This window comes from Pseudopipra pipra, chromosome 1 (genome assembly GCF_036250125.1).
Source record: "Pseudopipra pipra isolate bDixPip1 chromosome 1, bDixPip1.hap1, whole genome shotgun sequence".
NCBI lineage: Eukaryota > Metazoa > Chordata > Aves > Passeriformes > Pipridae > Pseudopipra > Pseudopipra pipra.
This window is the reverse complement of record NC_087549.1, coordinates 59,898,326-59,906,516: the sequence shown is the minus strand read 5'-3', so window position 1 is coordinate 59,906,516 and position 8,191 is coordinate 59,898,326.

Genomic DNA, 8,191 nt, shown 5'->3' with positions numbered 1-8,191 from the left:
ATCTATCATTCTTAGATTTATGAAACGACTTCACTTCACCAAAGAGCATTGCAAATGACTGGCGAGTTCATCCTTTCTGACTTTTGCCACAGAAGAGAAAGCTCGTTCAAATAGTCCAGAAATCTGTCAGAGGAGGAGGGAGCTGATCATGACACTGTCATCCTCCCCCTTGCCTGTAGCTTGAAGGACGGCTGTGTGTATGAATTCTGCCTGACTGGAGGTCTGCTGAGATTTGGGGCTGAGGAGCTCAAGTAAAATGTGTGTCCTGGGCAGTCACGAACCCAGAAGGACCAACATTATAGGTGGCATAAATGTCTGATAAATCCACATGGGAATGAGCATGGAAGTAATGACTTGGCTTAATCAATAGCAGCTGCTAGATTCACTTTTATGTTATTATATCTCATGAGGCCATGAGGTGTTTTGGCATGTAATGGGTCCTACAGGATCTGTGTTAACTAGTGTAGTTTGGGGGAAACATTGTAAAGGGTCTTAGCCCTTCTCCAAATGCATCAAAAATCTGTGGGGTGTTACTGGAGTCTCCTAACTTTAGCATCCTCATAAATTTTTGTGGCTGAGGTGGAGGTGCCCGAGGTTAAATCACCAGTGACTAATGATGAGCATTGTGCAGGCTCAACCTTTATGCACCTTCCGAGCAAGGCAGAATCAAAATCCTAAATTATGCATCTAGGCTCCCCTTCAAAATCAGAAAAGTCTGCTGCCTGAGAGGGGCTTGTCACAAGCTGACATGCTGAGCCAGGAACCAGTAGGAAATGGTTTATCCGGTTACTCTGTAAGGATTAATTATCATGGGGACTAGTCCCCAGGTCTCCTTTCATTCTGCCAAATGCTTTAACCAAGGGTTAGAGAATCACTGACATTTTTTTCCCCCGCTTTGTTTATTCAGTGCCCTTTTCCCCCTCTTTCGATGGTGAATATCCCCTCCCCAGTCAGGCCTCCTCTGCAGGAGGGGATATGAGCTGGAGTCAGCCCCGTGACAGAGTGTGAGTCCACAAGCATGTGCTCCAGCTCCCTAGCTGGCGGGCAGACCTTTGCTTATAGGAGAGGTGACTGAGGGAGGGGAAGAAGAAACAGCTTCTTTTTCCAGGGGGCTCTGAATGGGGACAAATATATTAGACATGCTCAGAACATGCACTAAAACAGTAAAACATTTCCACAGAAGCTATTTATCATAGTATAAAGACATGCCCTGACAAAAATTCACTTGTGGAAAGCTGCTAGGGTCTTACTAGTGCTCTGTCCCTTTCCTTCTTTATATTCTTCAGGGTAAAGGTAAAGCCAGAAAGGACATCAAGAGAGTTTTTGGGTTATTTCCTGGCTCACAAAAGAAAATATTTTTTTTTCAGCACCTCCTGTGTTTGAGACATTGATATTTGTCTTCCAATGCTGCTCTTAGCCTTGAAAGGGGATTACTCCAGTGGATCCTCCTTGTGACAGAATGGAGCTTGACAATAAACATGGGGAAATGGCATCCTAAGCAAAGGGGATTTCACTGTGTGAATGTGTCTATACTGACAATGTTCACTGTCCAATCCTCCACCAGTCCAGCTCATTAACAAAAAGCATGAAGTTTCATTTTGATTCCAAAGGTATATAACCCACATCTTCTATGAAACTTCAGTTTGCAGTCAGGAAAAGGCAAAATTAAAACTCTTCCAGCAGAATGTGTGCATATGGACACCATGGACTTGCACATATGCCTTCCATAACATAGGTTTTCCAGGCACCTGTTTACTAGCCTACATGGGGACCAAAACCAGATGCTGTAGGCACAGCAGAAGCTCAGAGGAGAGCACTTCTTCCCCTGTGGAGCTTGGAGCCATGTTCACCACCCTTCCATGAGCTCTGCAGAAGTCCAGGATGGAGTTAGCCTTATGGAGAGCTGAGGAAAGGGCTAGGGAATGAGGCACCCTGAGCGTGATAAGAAGTAAATCATCTGCGTGACGGTATGGCCTACAGATTCAGCTGAAACAAACTGCTCTTTCTCCCCAGAGAAACTGGCTCCTCCAGGCAACCACAACAGCAATGGATCTCCTTTCAGCAAAGACCTTTTTAAATGTTGGCAGTATTGACGCTGGGGCTTAAGAACATCTAGGCATATTCATGAGAGGACAGCAGTATTAGATCTGTCATAATAATGTCTGGTGCATCCAGAACTGTCAGGTGTGAGCATCAAAATTACACTGTCTGCTTTTCCTTCTTCTCTTTTTTTTTTTTTTTTGGGTGGGGGACGGTAGAGAAGATCATCCAGAATCAACCCAGTAAAAAGAATTGTCATAAAATCTCACACCATTGACTTGTAAATGGAATTGAATATGTGGAGTCTACATAATGATCCTATCAAAAAGGGAAGGAGCTATCACATTCATATAACAGATGAGATATGAAATGACTACTATGGCAGATGAACACCCCAGAGGTATTTTGCTTTATTCTACTCACTGCGTTTATATCTCCAGTTTCTCTAATTTTAGTTATTTTTTTCCTCAGGTCTCAAGACAAGAACAGAAAGAGTTTATTTTCTTTCTTTCCTTTTTCCCTTTTTTTAACAAATAACCTCATACAGAAGTCAATAATATAAATACTTATGTTTCCAAGGTCAATGGTGGGGCTTTATTAAAACTGATTTTTCACAATGTATTTCTCTGCTGTTGCTTCTGCTGCTGCTGCTAGAAACCTTCCAGTCATTTCCCCTTCCCTATAGTCATCATTTGGGTTGCCAAGAAGTTAAAGCACTTGCAGCAGACAGGAGCCAAGTAGTGACAGGCTCACCTTACTCACTAAAGAAATTGCCCTGCTTAGGAAAATCAGATGCAAAGCCCTCCTCCCTTCCCTTCTAACCCTCACACGTTCCTTTACGTCTCTTACCTCCATCCCTTTCTCCCTTCTTTCATGGCTCCCTCTGCTCAGCATTTTGATTAGTGACTACTTAAAATAATCAGAACAGCCATTTAACTGGGAGTCTCACACTCGCACCTGAAGCTAAAACACAGTGTCATAAAAATGAAAAGTCATCAGAATCGCAAGGACTGCCGTTTGCATGCAGCTGCCAGTAGAATATATTCATACAGCAGTGATTTTGCAGTGCTGCTGTTAGTCAGCACAGGCTGGATTAGTACACAGACCCTTCTATCACTGCCCTCCAGGGATTCACACCCTGGGTTTAATTAGGGTTTGTGCCTGGTTCTGCTTCAGAGAGATGTTGAGTTAAGTGCAGCCCCAGTGTATTGTGCTGGACAACCTCTGTCTATATGGAACATGTTCCTGCTGTGGCGTACACAACACACATGCACACCCCTCATTCACATTCTCCTACCCCTTTCTTACAAATTATTGCCAATACTAGAGCGCACAAGCTGGAGGGTACTGGTTAAACCCTGTACTTTGTACTTATTAAACACTGGTGGCCACAGGGAATGAAATGAGCCAGGGCTCATTCATAGGAAGTGGTGTTGGCTCTCTCTAATTGTATAGAACAATATAATCCAATGTGATGTAATGAAGATCTATGGAGAAAACCAGCCTTTTCCTTTGAATAGCATGCCAATGTATTTTAATTTTTATTTCATTCACTGACAGGTTGAGAGAGGAAAAGCCCAATGTGATCTTCCACCATATTCTACATTCCGCATAAGCCCTGTACACATGTATACTCTGTATAAACATATATCAGTAAACAAGATAAAGAGTGGAAGGCAAACAGAGAGAACAAGAATTTGAGAGTTGAAACTGTTGCTAAATCAATCCTTCATGCCTCTTTCCCATTACAAAAAGGAAGGGAAATGTCCCATACCGTGCCCAGAGCTTAGATAGCAACCTTTGAATTACCAAGTGGTACTGAAAGTGTAGTGCATTTAACTTTAATCTTATTTAAACTTTTTTATTCTCTTTCATTGCTTTGGTTTAAAGGCCCTCAAGGAAGGTTTTGAAATGTGTAATAGCTACCTCAAAAGAGCAGTTGTCTCCTATATGAACAAATATTTAGAAACTATCCCAAAATCCCCTGGAGTCAGTGGAATTTTTTCCATTGATTTCAGTGAGCTCCTATAAGACCTTTAGGCAGTTGTCTAAAAGGAACAGTTTTGCCAACTTTATATTTATATTTTCCACTTAGATTAGTGATTGAATAAAAATGAAGACAAAATAGGAAACCCTTGCAAAATCAGAACAAACAGAGTGACTTGTGTTACGACAACCTGCTTCCTTTGTGCCAGCTTCGTCTCTCCTTCCTCGGCATTTGTTTACCATGGGCAAAAGGGATGCAGGCTTTGTCCACGGCACTGCTGTACAGAACACCACAACACAGCAGCAAACTGGGGATAGAAAACAGACAAAGTGTCTGCCACCAAGAACTGAATTGAGCATGGGGTTACTATGACAGGTAGCTCACATGGATTTTACTGACTTGGTCAGTAAAATAGAAAAATTTTCCACCTTTTTCATATTAATCACTGTTACATGTATGATTTCGTTGAACCTAAAATTATGCTTTTTACAGTGATTTCCTTGTTACCTCTGTCCCTGTGTGAGCCCTGCTCAGGAGAAACTCAGTGAGGAAAGCAGAAGAGTGGCAGATTTGAGGGGGTATGATGGAGGGAAAAGGCTAGAAGGGAAAAAGTTATGAGATGATCAAGTATGACCAAGGAAAAAAGCATGGAAATGTCTGCTTGCTTATAAGCAAGATCCAAGAATTACCCAAATGACAAATTACCTTATGAACACAGGAAGTTTGACTATGGGGCTAGGGCTAAATTCAAATCCACTTAAAGAGGAAAGATCTTTAAAATCTCCACTGCTGTAAAGGTTGAAAAGACTCTGAAGTCTGAGTGAGCAGACTGAAAAACAAGAATAATGAAACAGAAAGGAAGCATAGTGCACCTTGTTTAAAGAAGGAATGATGTTTAAAAGGCCCCTACCCCCATAAGACGAGAGAGAGAAGAGGAAAAGGCCCCTTTACTTCTTTGTTCAGCAATTTTGGTATCTGCTTACTACTGACTTTGCAGCCTTCACTCCACTACTTCACTTAGTTTCCACAGAGGACCTCCTGGATCCCCTTCCTCATACCATGGACACCAAAGGGCTGGCCAGTGGCCCCCCAAGCCTGCACCAGCCAAGCCGGCACCTGCTGTGCAGCAGGTGATGGCTGTGTCCCTTCCAGCCCTCTGTCCTAGGGAAACCCATTGTGTCTGCCACATGATGGGGCTCCAGGGAGGCAGAAGCTGTTAAGTCAGATTATACAAGCACCAGGGAACTTGTAAAACTTTTATTGGCATTTAAATACATATTTAGGGACTGTTCTGTGCATGTAGTATTTAAGTTCCATACCTGGTTGTTTACTGTTATTGAAGTCCATGTTTAAGCATCGTAAAAAACCATTTTTATCAGACCCCCTGCACATGAGTGTCACTGAAAGACTACACTTTGTCACCTTGGTGTACGAGAGGGAGCCCAGGCCCAGGTAGACAAGGACCCCTCCATACAGGCACGTGCATCTGCTCATGCAGCATGTACTGCAGCATGGGAGACCAAGACTTGTGTCCACCTTTCTTCTGCTGTCAGATGTTGGCAGGTATTGCCATCTGACCCAGTTCTCAGTGACAATGGAGGACTCCTGCCTTTTACTTAAAGGTGCAACTGGCCCTTGTTGAGTCTATCTAATAACTTTCAATATTTTTTTATGTCACACTTTGATCAAAATTAATTTTTTTCTCTTCATTGGAAATACATACTAAATTGATATGCATTGTAAGATATTTTTCCAGATGCAAAAGACTTGATTCTTCACTGCACCTTGCAACCACTCTGCAGCTACAAGGGCTGATGTTTTTATTAGGCATAAGGGAGGTAAGAACTTGGTGTAATACATGAACTAACTTAGGTCCCTTCCACACCTACCTCTTTCATACAGAAGCCTACGTGGAAATATTAGGAGTGTCCTGATTTGGGCTTTTACAAATGAAAGAATCCCCCAAAAGGTTGAGAAAGTAGTCTGACAAAAACACTGACTCCAGCTCTTTACAAGGAGAAATTTACCATTTATACTCAAACTGGATCTTCCTACCACTATAATGTGGGCTGCAGGTTCCTCTTTTTGTCATGCCGACAGTGTCTCCAAGTGTGGTGTTCTGAGCAGAATTGCCTCATCTTAACTCATTCAGATGCCCTTCCTGTGAGTCAGAAGCGTGACAAACCGACTCCTGTCTCCAGTCTTCCTGCCTCTTCCCCAGCCACTCAGCAGGGATACACAGCCTCTGGCAGAGGACAACGCTGATTGTGCATACAGAGGTGGAGGGGGAAGAGTGGAATGGGAGAGCAAAGCCTGATATGCTTTGTCACCTTGCAAGAGTCGCTGTGTTCTTTTCCTTCTGTTTTTGTATGGCTCTGCCCACGTCCCACGGTCTAGACCCAAACATCTTATTTCCTCAGTTGGATATAACCTGCAGGTAGAAGGTAAAAATTTAGGGAGCTGCTCCCTCACAGGTCATCCACTCACATTGGCTTTTCAGTGCTTTCTCATGGGAGTGCTTTTGAGAAGTCTTTCTCACAGTCGCACATCTAAAAGTGCTTTTCTCATCAGAGAGGTTCAGGCAGGGCAGATCTTAGCAGCAGTATTTTCATGTGGAGGAAGAACTGCACCACAGCTAACAATAAGCACTTCTTCAAGAGCTAATTGAAGATAGAATGTATAACACCATCTGTAACCAGCCATCTGGTGATTCCCAATAACACTGCCTTCCACACCACAAGGAGGGGAGGAATTTATAGAATAGCAATCTAGTTTAAACAATCTGATTTGGATAAAACGTGAGCCCCTCTTTGCCACCTCCTCAGCCATTATCCGTATTCAAACTGTGTGAAACCACAGCTCTTGTGAGGCTTTAAAAAAATTGCTATAGGACTATGAATAATAATGATGATGATAATCAGAAATGTATTTATTAGTTACCTTTGAACTCTCAGATTCCAGCCGGACAAGATGCAGGAAAATAAAACCTCCAGAGAGTCTTTTTTCACAGAAATGACAGACCACTTTTACATTACCAAGGGATAAGGCTAGCAGAGATAACTATCTAAAGTTAGGAATGATTATCTGAGTTGAACTTACAAACCTTTTGCAGTTCACCATCATTCCTTATGCCTTCTCTTACTAATATATGAAGGGACTGTAAATTAATGACCACCAACCTGTCAGTTATGAATCAACAATATATTTTACTCACAGGAATGCAAAATCAAAACAAATCCCCCTCAAACACCAGTGGTTTCTGATGTGCTCTTGGAACACAAAATCATTTTTGTCACATATCATTAGTGAAATCTGAACCTGTGCTGAATCCTCAAGCGGCCTTTTCTTTAAGCTGTGAAAGAATTTTAGCAACTGCATTTGGTACCCTTGCAAACACAGGCAGAGACTGGTAATATGGACAGATCTTCACTTTGAGCAACACAAATGGCACCAACTATAATAAATATGAGGAGTGATTCCCAAACCGAAGACTGGCAAATAGTTACCCAGCTGCTACAGAAATAGCAAGATAGATTTTTTTTTTTTTTTAAAGAAAAGAAATTAAATGAAATGGATATTAGCTGGAAACATCTGTGTTCACCACAGAGCAAAATGCATATTCAGCAGCCAGTTTATTGGCTCTTTAGAGGATGTGAATGGTGCATTGTAAATAATGACACGCCTGTAATAAATTCCCAGTAAAAAAGAGAGGGGGACTGAGCCTGTTCCTCCCACAATTCACATTTCTGGGTCCCTGCTGTGAGTGATGATTCACAGCAGTCACAAATTCCTGTTTTCAAAATGCTATTGTATACTCCAGGGCTTTCATTAAGTTTTACACTAGCAAGGGAAATTTAAAACTTGAGAGAGAGAGAGAGAGGCTCTGTGGTGACATTCATTTAACACTCACTGTACTGCACTGATAGATGCGATAGGAGGGTGCATGTCAGAAATCAGTCTATGTTGCTTTCTTTAAACGTAAAGAACGGTGCATGAAACCCTGACAGTGTGTAAGAAACAATTCAAAAACCACCAAAATTGTGACTTGACAGCTTTTGTGTTTTGGAGGTGTATAAAACATTGCATAAATGTATTGGGCTTCAGCATTTAATTTGTGCTCCTATGGGACAGGCAGCTGTCTTAATTTCCTTCCTAATGCAAGTA